Consider the following 24,101-nt stretch of genomic DNA (forward strand, 5'->3'; position numbering starts at 1 on the left):
TGCTGGGCTTGTGGGGTTGAGCTAATTAACAGCTCTATCGATTGTTTCTACTTCCCAGGACAATGGGGACAATTGGGCCTTGATTATATCAGTGAAACCTTGAATGGTTTATGCAGAGGTACTTCCTGAAGTCTCTGCCTAGAGTATTCAAATTTGGCTGAGGCTTAAGTGAATCAAGAAGGGATTGATTGTTAGGGAGATCGTATCTAGAGGCAGAGGAAATGCAGGGAAGGAGCAATTGTTGAGGAAATGGTTTCTCAAAAGCAGATTAAATATAATATCCAGTATTAGGGAGTTCTCTGGGATCCATTGTGTCACAACAGCTTTAGCCAGGGTGTGGTAATCAAGATATGTCCATGGTCAATGAGGCTTCCAGATTCTATTGCCTGGAGTAACTCATTCACTGATTTAATCTTGCAAACAGACCTTTTGCTTGTGGCCTACTTTTATGGTGAACACTCTGCTACCTACACAAACAAACATGGAAACTGGCATTTTATAGCACACAGTGTAAGAAATAATATGAAGATCCAATATTTCATAAGGCAGGGGATGAAGGCCATGCTAACAGAACAGACCCTGAACCCAAACTAACTTCCCAGATGGGTCATGTAATCACTAGCTTTCTTTCATTTTGCTTCTTTTCCTCATACGTATCCGTTTATGTGTCATGAGTATTTTTAACTTACTTTTCTCCACTCAGTGGTCTCAAAGCAGCTTACAGTATTGCCCCCTTGCACACAGACACACCAGAAATCCAGAAATATTGAAACTATAGTTGATTAATCTACTATCAATAAACTAGTGGACATGGAGGGAATAGGGAGTAGGGAGTAACAGCTTTGCCAGTTGATAGCAACAGTTTCTTCTCCAAGCAAGCAGTCACTTAAGAACATAAGAACATAACACTTCCTTCCTTCCTTCCTTCCTTCCTTCCTTCCTTCCTTCCTTCCTTCCTTCCTTCCTTCCTTCCTTCCTTCCTTCCTTCCTTCCTTCCTTCCTTCCTTCCTTCTCAGAGGAAGCAGCTTGCCTTTCAGCATCCAGGGGCTGGAGAAGAGGGGCAGACTTTGAACATTACATTTACCATGATTTTTCCCCAGAATGCATCTGACTGTCACATCTGCATGCTTTCAAAACAGCATGGGAAAATTAGTCGTGTCTTTCTAGAAGCTGTTGTGCACTCATCTCAAACCCTTTTCAAATCTTCCCACTTTTGAAATATCAATTCCATCATTTGTATTTGTATTGGTGCTCTGACATAAACCTGCTTGCAGTGTTTGTTAAGAAGGGCTGTGGCTTAGTGGGAGGGGCTATACTTTATACATAGAAGATCCTGGGTTCAGTCCCTGACATCTTCAGTTAAATGAACTGAGGTAGTAGGTACTGAGAAAGACAGTGCAGCTTCTCATACTTCCCTCGACAGCAGCTATCAGCCATACAAGGCGATGGTGATTTCTACACAGCAGAAATAAAATGTCTTGAGGACATTTTAAAGACCATTTCGGGGAAGAAATTTGCACAGCTCTCTCTCCCAAAACATCTTCAGAACATTGTATTCCTCTCACACTGGGTTTTTCAAAAATCGCTGAACTGGTGATCTTTTCCCCCTAACCCGAGTTGAAAAGGTTTCCTGCCTGCTGAGTGAACAAGAGCAGGCAGGAAATTCTTTATTTGTCCTGCCCAAACCTCTTTTGCTTTCACCATTCATGCCAGCCATTTTGTGTGCTGCAGCAGAGATTTTCCGTGAAGGTTCCCCATGGAGGTTTCCTCTGCTTGCACCTCATCCATGTGTGATTTCCATGTAAAAAGTAGATGAATAAAATTTGTTTTGCCTGGAGACCCCATGAACATGTCATTTTTCCTCAAAGAAATTTGAAGAGTATGTCTGCAAACCTACAGCATCATGATTACAGAAGCTGCAATATGCATATATTTGTATCATCTTAGCTCTGCAGACATTTCCCTTAAAACAAAAAAGGAAAAAAGACACATGCACAAGGTCGCTAGACAAAACAAATTTCATTTATCTGCTTTTTACATGAAAATTGCATGCAGATGAGCTGCAAGCGGAGGAAACCTCCATGGAAACCGTCTCCAAATTATGGAGGCAGGAAAATCTCTGCAGCAGCACACAAAATGGTGGGTGCTACTCTGAAATTGACCAAAGTTCCATTGGCCAGTAGGTGACAAAAAAAAACACTGTTTTGGCTGACAATGCCTGTGTTCTCCATGCTGTGGGAACACAAAAAGCCAAAATGGATCTTTTAACGACGACTGCAGGATGTTTATTTCTGCTATGCAGAAAGGAGCAAAGCTGAGCACCTTAACATATTTATAGACTTTTCTGTTCGACTGGTGAAAAGAATATGTCTTAAAGTGCTTACAGAAGGCTTCTTATGCATAGCCAAATTGGCATCCACACAATGGCTCTGCATCACAATGAAATTATCCTTGGAATTCAGATTAACGTATGTATCTAGGTGCGGGGTTTTTGTTTTGATTTTTTAACAGTGACCCTCAAACAAGGCTTGGTTAACATGTACATTTCATACGCATCTACTTGAAATGTTCAAATGTGACTATATTCAGTGCAGCACAATATTCAGTAAAGTTGAGCATCCCTGCAGGCAGCAATTGATATTGTAGTGTGCTTCTACAAGTGGACAGTGAAATCCTTCTGTGGGGAGGCCTAAGAATATCCTTTCAGGCTTTTGATGGGTGCAGTGCGTGGAAGGAAGAAAAATCCTCCCATGGCTGTCAGTTAATAGAGATTTTCATATAAGTAAAGAGATAGAAGCTTATGCTTTGATTCTGAAGGGTCTGGGTTAAGTCCTCACTGAGAAACCTACGAAGAAGATATTCAAGTGGCTGCAAGCCCAGATGTAGAGGGGCAATTTAAAGTGTTTTCCCCTCCTGGTTTCCCAACAATCTGATTTTGTTTGGCATTTTAAAATAATTGGTTTTCTCTACAAATAGCTCTTCATCCCAATATTAAATGGTAACTAGATGACGAGGAAGTGGGTTTTGTGGAGACATTACTTTTAATGTAATTATCAGCCTTCTGCAACAAAGGTTGAAGCTAGATAACATTAACAACACTGACATTTTTAAGAAAAATGGAATGCCCACTGTAGTTTATAATAAGACAATGTTTTTCCCCCTGACTGATTAGTCTTATTTTTATAATGTCAGAATAGTTTTATCTTGCCAACAGCCATGCTTGCTCAGCCTCTGCTCATCAAATGAAAGATGTTTCACACGGCCATTGTGAAAGTGGCAATTAGAACAAATGCAGTGTTGTGTGCGGGTTTTGGAAATTGTGCGGCCTTGTTAGCACTGCTTACAACTGTCAACATCCAAGCTGAAGCTCAGGTCCAGAAAGTCATGTGGTTAAATTAGGGATGCTCAAAATATTTCCATTGCTGAATTTGTCTGGCCACTTCGTGTGAAAACACATTGGGATAACCCACCTGTCTTTTTTTTTTCTCCCTTCATTTCACCTTCAGAGAAATAATTATTTAATCATAATTATTTACAAAAGAGTCTTTGACCTAATGCATGTACTCTGTAATGCCGGAAGGCACATGTGTCTATGAACTGTAAATCCTGAGCTGCACCTGCTAATTTTCTATGCATATGCAAATTTTGAAACTGATTCAGTTGTCAGGTGATTCAAATCACATTGCCCTTACATCAATGGCAATAGGAGACACAAATATATGGGGGGAAATAAGGGTTTTTGACAAATGGCAATCTGTATAATTGACACAGTTATGGCTGTTGGAGTGCCAACATTCTGGATGATTCCACCCTGATTCAAAACTCAACTGACTTTATTCATCCTAAAACAAACTACAGTCTATATCATGCTTTTTATTAGAACCAACCAAGATAATTGTAAAGATTTTTCTCTCCACCATCAGGAAAACTGCTGGCCTTGGGAATTTTTGCTTCCTGCCCCTACCCCTGTCCCCAAAACCAGGAAGCAACCTAACACCAAAGGCACCAACGTATATCTCCACACCCACTAGCAGTGAACACAAGAATGCTGGTAATGTATTGCAATGAATTAGCAGAGCAAATATCAGGGCAGAGATGCAAGTGAGTAGTTTTGTAGAGCAATACCAATGAACGAATGAATCTGCACTAAATATAGGAACAGCAAACTCCATCTATGCAAGTGCTCATTTTGGGTGTCTGTGCAGTCTATACATGATTTATGGAGGCCTCTCCTCTTTTTCTGGAAGAAGGGAGAGATCTTTGCAGAGGTTCATGTGATTCTAGGCATGAGACTTTAGCAGTTAACTCTTGCTTGACTGAATGAAGCAGGCACCTATAAAATCCTAACAAAAGACCTTAAAATCCTGGCCTAAATTTTTTATTTTGGACAGCATGTGCAAACAACTTTTTCAGTCTACAGAAAACTGGGCTGGAAGCTCCCAAGACACTCCCCTTCCCCACGCACACCCGCGCGCACACACACACACATTTGCAGTACTTCAAAAAAGTGTTTGGCTGATTCTCCTCTGCACCAAAAGAAATCTTTATATAACTCCCCAGCCGCACAGCCAACAAGCCTCCATATTCCCTAGCTGTATTATAGTAATTTACGCTTTTCCTCTCAATCCTCATCAAAGCCTAGATAATCTCAAAGGATCAGGACTATCTAAAATTACATTATGTGAACAAAATATAAAGCAGGTGAAAATAGGGCTCCTGTTTGGATCCAACCTTAAGGACCCACCCTCTCCCCCCCCCCCAAGACTCCTTGATTTCAAAGGCAACTGGCTGTTCCCACATTGCTTGGCATTGGGTAGGAGATTAAAATAACACAGTTGGGAGTTTAAATCATTGTTCCTTACTTTCCAGTGATTGGCTAGGCTGAATGAAGTGCTCTGCCCAGCCATCTGCCCATGGGACCTCATGCTCGGTTACCGAGTGTGTGGCAGGGGTGAAATCAGCTCTCAGATATCAGCAAAATCACAACAGGGGTCAGATATCAGCCATGGGAGCCAGTATATGATTAAAGCACCTTTGCTTGAACCAAATATACAGAAACTGACGTATTAAAAGCCCAAATAAAATGAGGGTTCAAATATGTGCCAGTATGTGTGGAGTGGGGTAGGAGGACAAAAATGAAAATCTAAAGGAATGGTCCCCAACCAAATGTGGGCAGATGTGGATTTCTGACATGGCATAGTGGGCACAACAACAAAACAGCTGCCATAGGAGGTAGAGCAACCACAAAATGGTTGCTACATTTTTAACTTCTGGGACATAGTGCAGTTCATTGTGCTGTGGTGGCCGTTGCAGCCAAAGCAACATGTAACCAAAAAAAATTGCACAGCCAATCAGATCTCCAGTAGTCAAAAACCTTGCTAGGCAAAAGCTCTTCCTGACTCCATCTTCTTCCTAAAAACACTTGGCAGGCTCCAGAAAAGATGTTGGCAGGTGCCATGGTGCCCACGAGCACTACAGTGGGAACCCCCATTCTGCAGTTTGAAAAGCCAAAGAAATGTATTTATTTCTGGAAGTTATACCCTTCCCCACACAGAGGTCTTAGGGTGACAAAACAACAATAGATCAGCATATAAAACCATCATTAAAACACCATAAAACAAACTTCAAAAATATTACTTACTCATATACCCTTCCCCACCCCAGACCAGCAGCCACCAGAGGGGCCAATGAGGGAGTCAAAGTCTGAAGGAACCAGAGCTGGGAGAAGTGATCATTGTTAAGCTAATAAACATAGGGGTTGTTTTGTCTTTTCTTCAAAATGGAAGTGTGCAATCCTATCCTACTGCTTCCTTCTTTGTGCATCCCCAGGATATACTCCAGGCTTCTGCAAGGCTTGAAACTAGTGAGATATGTGACATTCAGAATGTGTGCATGTGCATGCACATGAATGCATTAATGTGCACTGTTCTTTTTTTAAAAAAAGATCTGCTGTGTATGTGTAAGTACTTTTGTGCATCAGCAGGGGTTCACAGCCAGCATTTCCAGGTTCCTGAACATTACATCTCATTTTTTGCACATCATGAGTATGGATCATGATTGTGAACGATGTGACAATTATATCATTATAAATGTACAGAACAGCTTAAATTCGACAATTGTGAAATTTATTAAGAATCAGAATAACAACACGCTATCATAATGATAGAGTTTGTGGGAAACATTTGTTTTGGTTCCCCTTCAGAGAAGTTTTGGCTGTTCAATTATAGGCCTCATTGATTCAGCATTATATTCAACAGAAATGTCAGAACTCCAAAAAGCATATCTAATGTGCAAATTAAGTTTATTGCCGCTCATTGAGTTGTTTATTCCTTGTGATAGAAGTCTTTATTATACCTCAAGTGTACTGAATGTCTTCTCTGTTTTTCTGGTTTGAAAATGGGGCAAGTTCCATAATACGTCGTTGCATTTAGGAAGCAAGACAGGTAGATAATAGGAAAGAAGGAGTTTTTAAGAGGCATTTAGAAAGATTTGAGATGGAAACCTAAAGGGAAAATTCATAAAGAAAACAGCTTGAATTATAAAAAGCCAACACATTCCAGTATTACTCATAATGGTTGATGTGATCAGGCAATAGACTGACAGAGCCAGACAGTTCTGGCATCAACCTTCTATAAAACTGCATTTTTGTTTTGCTAAGAGTGTGCGCATATACTCCACATAATGCATGGCTGAATTGCTTAACCAAGCAGAACAATAGAACAAAATAAAGCAACAGAATGGAATGTCAGAGCTCCCCAACTAATGTTGATGGATTTTCTTGTTTTAATAGTACAAATAGTGCACCTATGCACCTCAGTTGAAACCCTTTCAAGACTAGTCCTTTATATGCCAAAACCCTAAAACAATTTAAAAATCAGCACACAAAGAGATAGATTTGAAATTGTTTCTTCGTATTTTTGTTTGTTCAAATTTTTACCACAGACAACATGTATTCTTCCTGGGATCCCTGAATCCCATATGTATTCAGATTGCCTACCTTCAGGTGGTGGCTGGAGATCTCTCGCTATTTCAGTTTATCTTCAGGGAATAGAGGTAATATCACCTGGAGAAAATGGCCATTTTGGCAGATGAGCTTTATGACCTTATATCTCCTCCTCTCTTAACCCTGCCCTACTCAGGCTGCACCTCCCCAAAATCTCCTGGCAACTCTGATAGTTACAGATGTGCATCCCAGTTATCACTAGTTAAAGGCTCCTATTTAGTAGGTATTGGGAAATATCTTTATTTACTAAAGTTAGACAATACTGACCTAGATGTTCAAACTTGTTCTAAAGATGGTTCCTGGTTTTTTTTAGAAAGGAACCATTAGTTGGTCAAAATACAGCAATGCCAGAGATAGGCAAACTTGACTGCTATGGCTCCAGCAGGCCAGTTGGATCAGCAAGTTGCAGAGAATGTTTGCAGCCTTCCTGCTCATTCAAGCCAGCCTCCCACTGGCATATTTGAGGCATTCTCTCACCCTCCAAGAAGCAGTGTGGGATTAGAAGATAGTTTCAGTACTGGGCATGAATGTTTAGAGTTCTCAATTGGCAAGAAAACCAATTTTATTCAACTGGCTTAGTTGCTTGTGTTGAGGATAGAGCTTCTTAAATAGATTTGCTCTCCATTGAATTGGTCAGTCCACAGCTAAGACATGTTTGTTCATTATACAGCTTTGGGTTTTCCTGCAGCCACATATCAACTGCAGGTATTTTAAAGATAAGAGGGAGTCTTTTCTAGCTTGAACTGCTGGTTGGAGTAAGGAGGGCCTCCTGCCTTGCCCCCATGCCATTTTCAGATGCTAAAATGCCCATATCTTGAGTTATTTACATAATTTAAAGTTATATAAATTACTCTTCAGGGGACATTTCATTTTCTGGGAATGGAAGCCAGGAGCCCTCCCTCAAGTTGATACAAATTGTTTTTGATCATTAAAATTATATTCCTGATATGTAGCTGATATGTAGCCTCAGGGGAAACAAGTTGGGTTTGGGAGTTTCCAGAGTCATCCAGTGAGCAAATATATTGTGGCCCTACATGGAGACAGAATCACAATGTGTTAGGTGCTTTAACTTCATTAGACTGACAAGCACCTTGAGTAATCTGCGGGGGGGGGGAGGGGGCTGCACCAGCCAACCAGTTTGGGCTAAGTGGCTCGAGGTCCTATCCACATGCACATGGGAAGAGAGTTTTGTCACTGTTGTGGTGCCATTTTTTGAACCCAGCATAGGCAATAATGTTGTCAAACAGCATATCTCTGCACAATTTCATTTGTATCCAAGGAACAGTGACGGGCAGCTTCATTGCAGCTCCAAGCTTAGAGCCAGGATGTTTCTGCCCAAATGGCAGCAAGCATGTTGAGCAGCCTCTTAGGTAAAGCACACCACACCAAATGAGGAAGTTGATACATTGCAGTCCAGCTGACTTAACAATTTAATAAAACTTAGTTTAATGGACATGCTTATTTTGAGGTATGGGACAAAAACATCTTCATATTTTCGGTTTCTCACATTGACTTGGTTCTTCAGTCTGGCATCTTCCACAATCTTCCAACACAAAGAATTCATTCAGCTTTTCTACAGTCTCCTTTAGTGATCTTTTTTGGATCTTTGGAGTCTAACAGTCCATCTGTCTCTTTGGCTCGTTTTTGCTGTGGATGTATTTAGAAGAATTGTTATTATCTTAGCCATATGCTTGTCAGACTCCTCTTCCACTTGCCTTATTGCCAACTTATATTTGTTTGCCAGAATTCGTGCTTCTGCAAAGAAAAAGAGTATGAAAATATCTAGGTTGTAATCCATAAAAGGCTATGACTTGTCCATGGCTGCAATCCATAGAGGTGTAACTTGTCCAGGAGCTTAGGAAAGCATTGCTCTCCCTTTTCCTATTTTATCCTCATAATAGCAATATGAAGTCAGGCTAAGAAGCAGCAAGTAACCACTGGATTTTACATCAGATAGGACTTGATCTCAGATTTCCGACATTATAGTCCAGCACTCTGCTAGGACACTGCACTAGCAGAACTTCCTGGATTTTCTTTTAGAGGACGCATTCAAAGTTAGAGGTTCAGCAGTTCTCAGAGGACTATATCATATCCGTTGTCATGTCATATCATTTGTCTGAAAGTTTAACCATGCATAATTTTTGAAAGAACATATATAAAATACGATTCATCTCCTTGATATAACATAATGGAGGATGCAGTTTTCATGTTGTAACATTTTCTTAAAGCTTTTCTCTCAATACAACCAAAGAAATGCAACCCCGTGGGATGACTTTACCATCCTAATTGAGTGAATCGTAACACTATTTGCAATGTGCATATAGTGTTTGCCTTGATAAAGTAAAGAATTTAAGATGTCAATGAATGGATTTAACTAGTTCATTTAAATCCACTGATCTACATCAAACAATTGTTTATGCTAATAGTTTAATTGAGGATGGGCTGTGCTAGGCAGCCTATCTGTAGCTGCTTTTATTCTAGTAAAAGAGTATGCTCCAAACTTGGCCAGCAGCTATCACCAGCCTTGTTTATCATCACATGTACTTATTGTGTTTGAGAGGTGCCAAGCACCTTCCGCTTTCCTTAATGTTCTATTAAGCCATTAGCAGGTTCTGAAAGATGCTGCTCAGCACCAAGGACAGCTCCTTCATGAGGACCCATCCCACCATAAAGCCAGTGATGGCTTGATCAGGACATTCCCTCCATCACGCCAAATGTCTCAGGGAATTCATTGCCTATACCTACCTAATTTGCACAACCTGTCCTGTCTCTGCCGAAAAGCAATTATGGCCTAAACCGGTGGTTCTCAACCTTCCTAATGCTGTGACCCTTTAATACAGTTCCTCATGTTGTGGTGACCCCCAACCCTAACATTTATCCATTTTACAGATGGAGAACACTAATTCAGAGAGTCTTAGGTGACCCCTGTGAAAGGGTCATTCGACCCCCGAAGGGGTCCTGACCCCCAGGTTGAGAACCACTGGCCTAAGCAGTCAAAAGACTAGACCTACTTAAAATTCACTGTCTTAACCACTAACCTTAAAACATTGTTAAAAGACCAAAAAGAGGCACTTCCCAATTGTCAAACATAGCAGAAACTCCCACAATTTCTCCTTAACTTTGGAAACAGTGATCAGCTAATCCATCAATGTTCCAGGTTGGTGGGTAGTTGCCAGCAAGCAGAAAAAATGAATGGACATGGTGGCAACCTTAACAAAGCACTACTGCATGCAGATGGTGAGACCCTTCTCCGGCAAATGAAAACACTACAACGACAGGCTTGGAAAAATGGATTGGGCCGCAGCCCAATTTATTAATATATATAATAACAAACTATATACAGAGAAGCTGGGCAGCAAACGGGTTGCAACATCAAGCGATCCCCAATCTCCATTGGGGCCACCTGCAGGAAGCAGGAGCCCCAGGAGCGAACCCCCAGCTTCAACCCTTCCTGCTGCTGCTGAGGAGGAGGGCACCGGCTAAGCCTACCGGCCACCTACTGACTCGCCATACTCCCCAAGCTTGCTGGGGTGTCGGGCACCGGCTAAGCCTACTGGCCGCCTCCCGGCCTGACCCAACCCCACTCCCTGGGGTGTCGGGCACCGGCCAAGCCTACCAGCTTGCCAACCGGCCCGCCACACCCCCCGGCCCTTCCACAGGGCACAAGCCAACCCGTCGGGCTGCGACAAAGCTAGCGAAATAACAATCTTGTAATATAGAGAGGGAGGGTGGGCCACGCCTTTCCGAGTCTCGCCGCCAAGAAGGACAATCTTTGGGTGTGGCGCCTTTTTATACCTAGGCTCCTCCCGCCTTTTCAGGCTCGGAGCCAATCAATGCAACCCTCCTGTAGCATGCTGGCCAGCAATGCTTTGCAAGCAACCCCCTTTGCCTCCTTTGCTCACCACAGCCGCAATGGCTGCCCCCGGTGATTCGGTTGCTGCTATTTTTAACAATTGGATTGGTCATTCACTACCTGCTCCAACCATTGAGCTTCATTGTAAAGTGGAACAGGGCAAGTCAAATCCTTGATGCAATCACTGTGGATACCTCTTTTGCAAAAGGCTGTCTAAAAGTCTTCTATAATCCTTGCGTGAGAACAAGCCACAAGTATAGGAAGGCAAGTAACAAAAGTAATATGCAGAAGTACCTGAATAAAGATAGGTGAACGTTCTTGCACGTAGTGCACTATTCCAGGCATGCTTGGTACACAGTACCCCCATTCATTCAGCAATATAGGCATGTCCCTCCTTCATTCTGTAACATGCATGCAAGAATGCAAAGCACCACATTTGGAAATTCTAAATAGATTTTCTATTCCAGCTTGATTTTCATGAACAAGTTACATGAGCTATGCAACAGAACATGAAATATCATTGAATATGGACCAGTCTGCCTTTCTGTTCACAAACAGGAATTTGAGCCCCCCTCCCGTCTGTTTCTGATTTCTTCTTAACCAAAAACGTTGTTCCTGAATATAAGCTAAAACTATTTACGTTTGCTTTCATTGTGAAACAGTAGTAAAAATGTCAAAACGAAAGGAACTGATACCAGCAATGAATAATTTAATTTTAAAACTTCATAGTTTATTAATTTCTTGGCGAGTTATAAAAATGCCCAGTATGGAAAACACATTTGGAGTGATTAGTTATCTCTTTCTCTTCATTTTACCTCAAGGAATCAGTAGGGGACTTAATGGTAAGAAATATTCAGCTAAGCCATACTGGGAAATACACATGCACAGTAAAAACATCTATAGACAGCCTCTCTGTAACAGCAGAAATTATCGTAAGGGGTAAGTCTATTAACTGTAACATTCCAACCATCCGTAACACCCAAAAGTATATGAAATATTTCAGCTTCAGAGAAGCTCTTTGCATGAAATGTAAATAAGTCATGATTTGTATCTCAGAGATATTCCTTACTACTACTGCTACCTTCAAACAAAGCTTTGCCCAGTGGGCAAGAAAGGAAGTCAGAAGGAATATCCTACACACTTTCCTCTTCACACTATTTTCCTACTCATAAAATATGTCTTTAGCCTGTTAATTGGAATCCATTATTTTCTTAGTGAGATCAAACTAGAAAATAATTATTATTTTATTCGTCCTGTACATACAAATTCCAAAATACATATTGTAGGAGTGACAAAAGTAGGATAATTGCATATCAGTGATCCTACTCATAGTTGCTCAAGTCTAAACCCATTTATTTCAGTGGGGTAGGGCTGAAGTAGCTCTCAATAGTACTCCATTGCCCAGTGTGTTTTTATATCAGTTTTAGAATATGTTTATTTTATTTTTTTGCAATTTTTATCTAATATTTTGTGTTTTATTTTTAGAAAAGGAAACATTTCTTGGTGTACAAGAAACACATTTTGTTAAGTGGAAATTTGGGAATTAAGATTTGTTTTTCTTACTGAGTAAAGAGATTGTGAAGCACTGTTAAGATTAGTGATGCTTCAAATATCCCACCTGGAAACTATTTCAAATAAATTTTACCTGTGTGGTGCAATTCAAGGTTGCTCAAAATAAGAGATTAAAACACTAGGATATTTAATAACATCTGTGACGTCACAGAGAGGCTGAGAAGACTTGTCAAGGCCACTGACCATTATCCCTTCCTTTTAATCCACATCGCAACAAATGACACTTCTAGATGTAGCGTTCAGGACTTTCGGGATTTCATGCTGATTGTGCTATGATGGGTAACAGTCAGAATAAAAGCAATGGATATGAAGATATTTCACAGTATTCACAGAGAAAATTTCGATTTCAATGTGTAGTTGGTAATATCATTTGTTTGGATGTTCCCATTCCATGCTCATATTAAATTTTGCACATGGAAATGCATGTATCCTGTAAATCACAGACTGGAATCGACCAGGGTATGGTATTTTAGTATGACTTTTGTGAAATATAGAAGATGCAAAAATGCGCACTCAATTTGAAATGCAATATTGATGGAGGAAATGCAGAAAGACAATGATTTGTGATAAGAGGAATGATGTGATTTGTTGGAATAGGAAGAACCCTTTGAAATGATTGCCAAGAAAGTGGGCAGAGATGTTCTGTTAGTCTGTTTTATTCTGTAGTCCTTTGAGGAAAGACTAGAGGTAGGATACTTTCAATCGCAGCTATCCTGTCTTAGAGCAGGAAGCTGAACTAGATGACCAACTGGGACATTTCAATTTTGATTTCTAAACCTACTCCCAGTAAATCTAGTGAGTGGATGAAGAATGCATAACGGAGCCCCAAAGAGCAACTATTTCAAACACTTTGGTTTAAGTAATATGGACTTTTTTTCTTTTTAATAAGGCACTCTGGGTCCATCCAAAGATGTTAGTATTGAACATATTTCTAGTACAACTGTGGTGCTAAATTGGAGATCACGAAAAGATAACAACAGTCCCATCTAGCTGTGCGCTATTCAGGCAAGGACTCCTTTTCCTGTTGGGTTGAGTTTCAACATGTAAGTGCTTGCAGTCTTGACTTCCAAATTTGTTTATGTTATATATTTTGGATCTGCTTGCTCTCTGTATAAACATGTCTGTTATATTCTTAGTTCCCTGAAGTTATTAATGGAAGAACCCACACAGTGACAGTGATAATCTCAGTCCTTGTGTTAAATATGAATTTTGAGTTGTTGCTGGCAACAACATAGGGATTGGGGAGCCACAGTTTAGCCACAGTGATCCACGTGACAGTCACCTCCAGGCTAGACTACTGTAACTCACCTTATGTGGACCTGCCGCTGAGACTGAATTAGAAACTAGCACTGGTCCAGAATGCAGCTGCCAGCCTCATCAGTATGCTTGTGAGAGAGCATATAACACCTGTATTTCAGCAGCTGTACTGGTTGCCTATGGATATCCCAATCAGATTCAAGGTTTTGGTTATAACCTTTAGGGTCCTGAGTGGTCTTGGACCATCATGTCTGCAGATTCTATCATGAATCCCATATTGCCCATGCAGGACGCACCAGTCCTCCAATAAAAATGTCTTAGTTGTCCTAGGCCCCAGGCATATGCAATTTGCCTTGACCAGAGTCAGGGCATTCTCTGCCCTGGCTCGAGCCTGGTGGAATTCTCTGTCACCTGACCCAAGAGGCCTGCAGGACCTTAAACAGCTCCACAGGGCTTGTAAGTCAGAGATGTTTCCCTAGACCAGTGGTGGCAAACCTTTGGCACTCCAGATGTTATGGACTACAATTCCCATCAGCCCCTGCCAGCATGGCCTATTGGCCATTGTAGTCCATAACATCTGGAGTGCCAAAGGTTCACCACCACGGCCCTAGACCTTTGGTTGAGGCCACTCCTGCATTCCAATGTCCTCTGCCACCTCCCTGTAACAAGTAAACACTTGAGTATTCTGCATTGCCCTTTTTCATACCTTGCCCATGATTGGACTATGTTATGAGCTGGGCCAGATGGGCTAACAAGGGTTAATTTTTAGCCAACTTGATTTTAGTGTTTCAGTGTTCTTACTGTGTTTTTAATGATGAATAGGTTATCAATTATATGTATTGGTGAATTGTTTAAAAATGTTGTGCATCATCCTGAGCTCAAACTTGGTTGGGGAGGGTGGGATACAAATATAATTAATAAATAAATACATAAATATTGATCCAAAAAGCCCTGCATGTTTGAATGAACTCTATCTAGTCACTTGCCTGCTTTACAGTGTTTGTTCCATAGACAACAGGAAAACATTTCTTCCATACTGCTGGTTGCTATGTCTCTGGAATGCTAATTAAAATCACCCTCAGTGTAACAGGTGTGGCAAATATTTAGCAATGGAATGGTAAGGAGAAAGTCTGTCTTGCAATGTCTACATTGTGAGCTAAAACTCAATCAAGCTTTTGTCCATTCCTGGAGGCAAATGAGCCACTGCTTAGTTCATTACATTGAAGCTGAGAATTAATTGAGCTTCTGTCAATGCACTCAACCATAACTTTTCATCTGTTTTTCAACTATGACCCAGATGAGGCTTTGTTGAGCACTAGTATAAATTTCTTTCTGATGCAAATATAGTAAATACAAAACTCATTTAACACAAGCACTAATCAAGCATTAACTGGTTCATGGAACAGTAGAATGCTAGTTGAGCTTGACTTGAATGTCTTCTTTTAATCCTTCGTTTAGTTAACTGCCCCACTGCCATTCCTTCTTAATCTTTCACAGATTCCTTCTTAATCATTCCTTCTTAATCTTTTGTATTACAATTGGCAAGAAGTTAACTGTCTGAGCACAAACTGACAAGTGATGATTTTTTTTCATTTTAGAAAGTAGTTTCATGTTTTCAGTATGCTTTCGAAAGAAGAATTGAGTAATTTAACATGAAAAAGCAAACCTATGCCTTGGTAGATCATACAGCTACTCCAGAGGACAGTCTATACTCGATACTATGCAATTCTAAGCAAAGTTAGACCCTTGTAAGTCTACTGGCATCAATTGTTTTACAAGGGTGTAGCTTTGCATAGAATTGCGCTGACAGTTTGCCTAAGGAAGCTATACAACATACAACTCCCATGTGAATGGTCTCCTTAGAGTGGTTATCTTCTCAAGATTTGCTAGAATGATAAAATCAATCTAATTGTGTCACACCTATCCTTCTGGATCCCCAAATGTTGAGGGAGAAAGATTTATCTCATGAGTCCAGGATTTACTTTCTCCACATCATAACCTGTCCAAAGTCTATTTACAATTAATAATGGAAGAGTCAGGGAGGAGAGGAAGCCTGTCTGGAACCAACCACTCTGTATCTTGTGTTACCTGAATTGGCCTGGGGTTCGTTCCCTTTTGGGTTTGGGAAACAAATCCAGTAGTGCGAGAGGTTCAAGCTGCAAGATCTCCACCCAAGTTTATGGTTTTTTCACCTTTAGAAAGTCACAGGAGCTGTTATCAAGCCATATGGTCAGAAAAAGGGGAAAAATCCCACCGTTCAACTGAACGTATGAAAAACTGCAGCCTGTTAAATATCTCTGTACCACTAAATAGAATATCACCTACTAAGACATTATGTACTCCCTCCTCCCTTTCTACCATCGTGTAACTGTGAGAATTGAATGGGATTATGAATGTCTTATTAATTACACAGAATTGCCCCCCCCCCCATGCTCTGTCTTTTTCCAATTCCTGTAGTAGCATCAATGAATGTAAGTGGAGGTGGAGGAAGCAGATGTAAACTCGTCATCATGTGGGAGGTAATTTGTAAATCAATCTCAACCTTTCATTGTAATGACAGGAAAATACAAGACAATTCTGGCAAAAGCAAGTTTGCCGTGCCATTGTTTGCTGTTTAGAGAAATAAACGGTGAGTGGCATGTTATAAAGATGTTTTGAAGTCATCCATAGCCCTCTTATCATCATTATGCAGAAGGCAGCTTAGCACTCTAATCTGTTTGGGTATTTTCCGCATTAACCATTTTACACAGTTTTGTTTGCATGTCTGCGCCCCCTCCCCCCCCCACTTCAATTTTGGAATATTATGCTAGCAACATATATTCTGTTATACATAAAAGAAGACACAGTCATTCAATTTCCAATACCATGCAGTGCATGTTTTGAAAGGATTCACATGCTTAAAGGACAGTTTGTACTTTGCCTAAGGCTGCAATCCTAACATATTTACTTGGTGGCACATTCTATTAAAATGTAATTTCAGTGTAAATTCAGAGGCTACTGAAGGAAGTCCACCAGCTATATCCAGAATCAAGGATGATGATACCACCCAGGTTTGGTTCAGGGGGTCCAAATTGTTTCCTTTTTCTTACCATATGGCTTGCTAACAGCTCCACCCAGAACCACCAAATTCATACAAGTCAGTGTGGCATTCTACACAGGGTGCAAAACAAGGCCTTAAGATCAAGACCTGAAACATCTCTCCAAAGCCCCCCACCCCAAACCACCTCATTAAAAATATTAATCATGGTAAAGGATTCTGATAGAACTCAAAATGTGTTATTTTGAAGGGCACTAATAAAATACATTAGTGGCTCAACTGTTGACAGGCAGACATGTGGCAAGACAGGGGGGGCTATTTTATAAACTATAAAAGTGAATTATAAACTATTCTTCTTACAGGGAAAGACTGGTGTGAGGTACATTTGTGTTCTGAGTTACCTACAACTTTGTTGGTTGTACCACACCCTGACTACTATAGACAGCAACCCAGTAGAGTGTCCTACTATGCCTCATTTTATCTGAGGTAGTCTACCCAGACACCTTGCCATTCTACCCCTAAGTCCATATAGGTTCCTTCACCAAACAGTGACACACAACTTCTCAATTCAGCTAATATGCACAGACTTCACCTGAGTTCAAGGAAGATTTTTTAAAAGCCTGCTGGGCCATTTCTGCATGGTCCTAATATCCTGGGATGGGCAATTGAAATATTCCGGTTCGTGCAAGTTTTCTGCACAGTTTCCTGTGCTAAATTGGACCTGCCCCAGTGTTGCCCCATGATATTTCCCTTAGCCCAGGATTTTCAAAAATTGCCAAATTGGCGATTCTTTTCAAATATCCTTGGGTGACTCCGCTGTCATGCAAACACCATGGGAGCAGAACTGATTTATTTTTTTCCCCTCGCCACTCTGGGTTGACCAATCAAGAGGTACTGCATTTTTGTGCGGGTGGCCACAACCCATCAAGGTCCTTGGGCAGGAAATGGTGGGGCCTGGAGATCATCCCCAGGCTGTGGGATTCACGCCCACTATAGTAAATAAAACCACCAGATGGACCTTGTTCTCTGGCCAAGACCCAGATTTACAAAGGTTTGCACATACGGGGATGCACTTGCGGTGTAAATACAAAAGACCTGGGCTCATGTAGAACAAACTGGAGTATTACCTCCCAGTCCTAACTCAGCTCCTGGAAAGAAATGGGCAGCTGTGTGGAGGTAGAAACTGGGATAAAATAAACCTGGTTTGTAAGTTACTGGTTGTAACCCAGTATAATTGTGCTGTGTGGAAACAGCCCTGGTTTTGATTGACATAAAAATTTCCTTCTCAGCAGTAACAGATGATGATCAGCTGGAAAACACAGACTGGCCACCAAATAGTGGGTTGGCTGCACTACTTGGCTTGTCCCTGTTGCTGATTGGGTTGGGTAGGGACAAGCCTGATATAGGTGGTTCGCACCTTTCCCTTGAACTCATGAGATCCCAGATAAATACATTTATTTTCAGGCCCAAAGACTTGCAGCTTCAAGGCATATTTTGCTTTCTCAGCCATATGTCCTCCAGAACAATCTCTATTTATTTGCTGCTGGCCATGATGCTCCATCAGGTCCCCATGTAGGCAACCCCATAATGATAGACTGTTCATGGTAATCAGATGGAAAATCCACAGCTATATACCAATCTTCCTCTATCTCTCAGAGCTAACCTGATACTTGAGCAAGTAACCAAAAGTGAAAACAGGCCATTAATCTTCTGGTTTAGAAAGCATAACCAAAGATGACAAATTCAGTATTAGCACTGCTTACATTTTCCCAGCTAAAATTTATCCTAAAAAAGCATTTGGCCTTTAGCTTTCTCCTTTAACACATTTATCTATTTCCTTGGCACCATGACACAGATATTATTATGGTTTCCTGTCAGAATCCTATCTGAGTGCTTTCTTGCACAGGTTTATGTATGCCATACATGTATGGCATCATTTGCATTTTCTTTATGAGACGTAGGAAAGCTCAGTATTTCTCATCTGCTCATGTGTTCTCCAGTTTCCTCCACTGCTGGTGGTGTTATTCCATTTTTAAATGATTGATCTATTTAAGGTGCTCATTGGCCCGGCAGGATCTTTTGCTAAGCAGCATGCACTTCTATCATGTCGCCTTTTATAAATGAGAGCTAAAATATTCTATCAGTGTTCCTTTCTCTTTGAAATAATCAATCTGTGTGTTTTTTCCCATCTCAAGAAAAACACTCACTGATGAAAATATTTCCTCAGCATATTCACCATTAAAGATTTTTGACAGCATATTTTATTAACAGGCATGTTAATTTTGTCATAAACACTAGTTGAAGATCACTAGGTTAAACTGCTAAAATATTTCCAGACTCAAGGGACTCTTACTAAAGAATTTAAATTAGAATGGTAGGCTCCTGTAAGTATGCAATCATGCAATTGGTGTGTACTTACATATGCAAAGTGCTCCCTTTCCTTCGCATTCATCCAAAATTAGCAGTCCAAACCCTGTAAAATTTCTTATACAAGTGTGCATGAGGGGAGGGGAGGAAATAATTAAACTCAAAGTTAAATCATAATGAAAAGTTTTTTTTAAAAAAAGGTACAAGCCTTAATGCTGCTGATCAGGTCTTGAGTTAGTAAATTGCTCAGATAGATTTATTTTTATTGCCATTTTCAATATTACACTGACTGAAGGGACCATCGTTAGTATCTTCTTGGACGCTAATTCAACCAAATCAATTCAACTAAAATATACTGATAGAGTGAAGATTCAATTAGAGCAGCATATACAGTGCTTGCAAGTGCCTATTGATTGATTATTATGCTTCTTGCAGTCAGTTCCCGAGGAACTACAAAATGAGGAAGGCTTTGGATACATCATCATCCGCTTTCCTGGTTCAACAAGCTGGACAAAAGCAGTGGTCAGTTCTGTGGAGGCCTCCAAGTATGTCTATAGATATGAAAACATCATTGTTCCCTTTTGAAGTGAACGTGGGTGTCTTCAATCATGAAGGAATGGGCATTCTGAGCTTAGTATATATTGTGTACTGTGGAGAAGATAGTAAGAAAAATGATCAATTTCTTTCAGTATATAATATGATTGGATCCTCATACAGTATCAATAAAGATCAGCACTATGTTGTATAAGGTTCACCATGTAGTCTTAAAGAATGGCATGGATATCTTTGCATACGATGCCATCTTGCTGTTAATCTGTGATGGCTAATATTTGAAGCATTTATTTTCTCCTTCAAAACATGTTTGGATTGTGGCATAAACTCCATCTTATTTTTGTGGATGCATGATCAGAGCAGTCTCAATAGCTCTGTGATTTGTATTTTGTGTGAATACAAATCCTACTGTGGAGACTTTCTCAACCCTAATGATGCCCGACCTACAAGACCCACCTTAGAAAAAGCAGGGGGAAAATGCAATAGCTTTTAGTTAATAAGATACCTCTTATTTTCCAACATGAGACAACAATATGCACTTTTCAGATAGACTTTTTTTTACTCTCATGTTGTAAAATAAAATGTTTCTTATTAACTAAAAGCTATTTCATTTTTTCCTACTTTTTCTAAGGTTGGTCTTGCAGGTCGGGCATCATTAGGGTTTGTATTCACACTAAAGCTTAATAACTGATTGATTTTACTTGATCAAACATATAAACTGCCTTTTTATGAAAGCACTACTCAAACTGAGCTTGCTAACTACTGTAATCATAAAACAATAAACACCATGTGTTCACAATACTGTTAAATGGCATGCACTGTTTAAAGACTATGCCCATGTTAAAAAAACTCAAACTGAGAAGCAGAATAGAGAAGAACAAGTGGCCAACTTTCAAGGACTTGTGGGGGACATCTCTCTTTCTCCTCCCTCACTACTTTCTCTTTTCCTTCCCTGAAAGACCCCATAGCCTCTCCCCTTTTCCTGCTTCCTACTCTTCTTCCTATTCTCTAGCCAACCTACCTTTCCCTGGCCTCTGGCTTTACCTCTTTTCTTCCCACCGGTAGCCTCTGTCTGGGAAAACTGAGACCCAGTTATGTCATGCCAGGCCCAGTTGCATAGTGGGGAACCTCTAGAAACTTCCGGAAGGCTCCCCTTTATCACCTCCCATACAGTATTTCATTTTTTTTCCTGGCAACCTGGCTAAAGATATATCCCTCTTAAAATGGCCAGCTCCAGGATAGGAAATTCCTGGAGATTTGGGAGTGCAGCCTTAAGAACATGAGGCTCAGGGAAGGAAGTGAGTTCATTAGGGTATAATGCCATTGTCTCCACTTCCAAAGCTGCCATTTTATCCAGGGGAACTAATCTCTGTAGTATGGAGGTCAGTTGACCTCTAGCCCCCAACTGGAGTTTGCAAACTCTAGTTCCAGTGTTTCATTCCATGCTACTCCAGTAATCTTAGATCAGGGGAAATCATGTGAAAGTAGTCAATGGCATGATTACTTCCTACATTATCTCATCCCTCTTTTATCTTCAATTTTCCAATACTACTTACAAAATTTTGGTGAGAAAGCAAAGAAACCAAAAGCCCACTTAGAAGTGTCTTTTTATGTCTTGTATGAATTGACTGTTTCCAAATCTTATATTCTCATGTATACCCATTTATAATCTACATATCATCAAATAAAATATATGTTTACCAGATTTATAATGGTTTTCTTGTCATCCTCAGATAGCACTTTCTGGACCATCTATACAAAGCTACTCACCTTCTGAAATGGAAGTTTTTCAGAATCCTTGCATGGAACTGTTGCATAGAACAGACATATTAGAAGGGTTCTTGGCTATTAGGTGGCATATTTCATACCCTACTAGATACTTGCAACCAGATTTTGATGGTTCATGCAAATCTTAGGCTGATTCCGCATGGGCCAAAAACAGTGGTGTGAAAATGGTGTGAAAATGGTATAAACCCTTTTACACCATTTTCACACAGTTTTCACACCGCTGTTTTTGACCCATGCAGAATGAGCCTTAGTTAGCAATGCATATGTAAAATACTTCTCTTTTACTGCCTGCCTTTCTTATAGATTCTAAAATTTCTGTTGTTTGTTCCTGTTCCTTTCTTTATTTTTTGTGCTCCTCCTCAGTTGAATGCTCCTCAATAAGATCAATGCTCATTAAACTATGAACAGAATATAGCTTATTTGCCTGCCCCTATCACAACATGCAAGCCACCCTTGGGAAAGTCTGTGATATAGAATGTGGACTTGCAATGGGAAGGAGAATCTAGAAAGAATTATTCTCCCCTGAAAAATAAGAAGTTCCTCTCCACTCATGCAAATCACATCTACAAGCCACATGCCAGGCCACAGCACTGCAGCCACCTGGTCCCCCACTCCCAAAGGGGTTTCCCTGTGGCATGAAGAGGCTGCAAAAAGGCAAAAGCCTCCATGATGCTGAGCAGCCCCTATGGGGCTGTTCAGACATAAGCCACCATTTTCAGTTGCTTGAGTTTGAACCGAACACCGGCAGCATTCGGAGGTGAATGACTGGGAGGGAGTCAACTGCAGTCGACTCCCTCACCTGCCACACCCCTGGACTGTCTCTGCTGCTCCAACAGAGTTGGCATGGGTGCTGGAATGCTGACATGATGTCCCAGTGCCAGGGGATGGTGGTGGCAGCTGCACGCCCTTCTGTCAGGGTAACTGCCCCATGGAGGGTGAATCTGCCAGTGCAGCCAGCACGCCGCTCCCCTGGCACCCTTTGAATAGGACTCTAAATTTGGATGTAAACTTTTACCTCCCAGTCTTTTCATTCTCCTTTTTTGCTTGATCACTACGGTTATTACCTCTTTTCTAGGCAAAGCAAGCTGACAGAGTTAAGGAGCAGTCACCGATGAGGGAACAAAAAAGGAGTAAAAGCCCACAAAAACTGTTGCAAGTGTTAGAGGCAGCTGATCCCTAAGCATGAACAGACAAGGGTGTGTTAGATCAGAGCGTGTTGCAAGCACACATATTTTATTCTACTAAATTTATAGTTTGTCTTTCTGCAATCACAAGAGCCACCAAGTTAGCTAACAAATTAAATATGATAAAATCACATTTTAAAAACATTAACTCCCCCAAAACACACACACATCATTAAAACGATTAAAAGCCAGAGACAGAAGCTGAGCCCTTTGGGGGAGGGCGGTCTATAAATTTAAAGTATAAATATAAATACATAAATAAATCAATAAAAAACAAACCAACAATGAAAATATGAGTCAGGAAGGAGGGAAATCCAAATGAAATAAATGTGGCTGAAGGTGGCAGCAGCAGGGGACAGATGAACCTTCCTAATGAGAGAGGTCCAGAGCTTTGGTGTCACAATAGAGAAAGGCCTTTTTTGGGTTGCCACCCACCTAACCCTCAGAAGGCAGAGCATCCAAAGCAAGACTTCCATAGATGACCATGGTGGTAGTGCAGATTCATAGGGGAGCATGTGGTCCCTTTACATATGGTTTCCCAAACCATACAGGACTTTGAAGATCAAGAACAGTACCATGAATTGTGCCTGGAAACAAACTGGAAGCGAGTGTGGATGGGCCAAGACTAGAATGATATTGTCCCTATAACCCACTCCAGTCAGGAAGGAGGGAATATTGTGTAATGTTCTGGCTGTAATATTCTGCACCAGTTGACGTTTCTGGATACTTCTCAAGGACAGCCCTATTCAGAGTGCATTGCAGTAAAATTAATCTAGATGCAGCCAGAGTATGCACAACAGTAGCCCAGGAAGGACCACAGCTGGCTAATCAGTTGAAGCTGGTGAAAGGCACTCTTTGTCACAGCTCAGGAGTGTATTTACACAAAACAGTACTTGGGGCAAACTGTCAAATTGTGCACCCAACCTTCAGTGCCTCCTTCCTGCCTGGCAGCTCCTTGGCCTGTGCCCAAGTAGTCAGCAGCACTGCAAACTCAATGACAGCAAGAACCAAAGTGAAAATGGTGTGAGTGCTGGGGGGGGGGAGAGAAAAAGAGAGAACTGGAAAGCAATTTGAACACCTCATAGGAACCCCCACCCCCCATGATGCCAGGCTTGTGTGACCCTAAGGGGTTTCCTGTTTTCCTTCCTCCCCCCTCACCTTGCCCCTTACCCTACACCTCACCTCAATTTTCCTTAAGCTGGTTCCACTGCCTGCAAGAGAATTGGCCCCCTGCCTGTGGAGAGAGGAGCCAGGCATGGCTTAGAGTTCTTGGAACAATCAGGAGCTGCCTGGTCACTTCCCTCCAGACTCTGCCATTGCAGTCCCAGGACAGGCACCCACCTTTTAGTCAGCAACTCTCCTCGACCTGGCCTCTTTTCTCTGCTTGGCTCTGGCAGCCTTGATGACTTGGCTCAGCAGGCCACAGAAGTGGCTGTCAAAAAGCATGCAAGCCAGAATCGCTGGTAGATGTGCAAAGGCATGACATGG

General features: G+C 41.1%; 1 pseudogene; it reads left to right on the forward strand.

The window, feature by feature from the left end:
• LOC125427771 overlaps window positions 1–24,101 on the forward strand; it is a 61,871-nt pseudogene that overhangs the window by 21,870 nt on the left and 15,900 nt on the right.

This window comes from Sphaerodactylus townsendi, linkage group LG03 (genome assembly GCF_021028975.2).
Source record: "Sphaerodactylus townsendi isolate TG3544 linkage group LG03, MPM_Stown_v2.3, whole genome shotgun sequence".
In the NCBI taxonomy this organism is placed as follows: domain Eukaryota; kingdom Metazoa; phylum Chordata; class Lepidosauria; order Squamata; family Sphaerodactylidae; genus Sphaerodactylus; species Sphaerodactylus townsendi.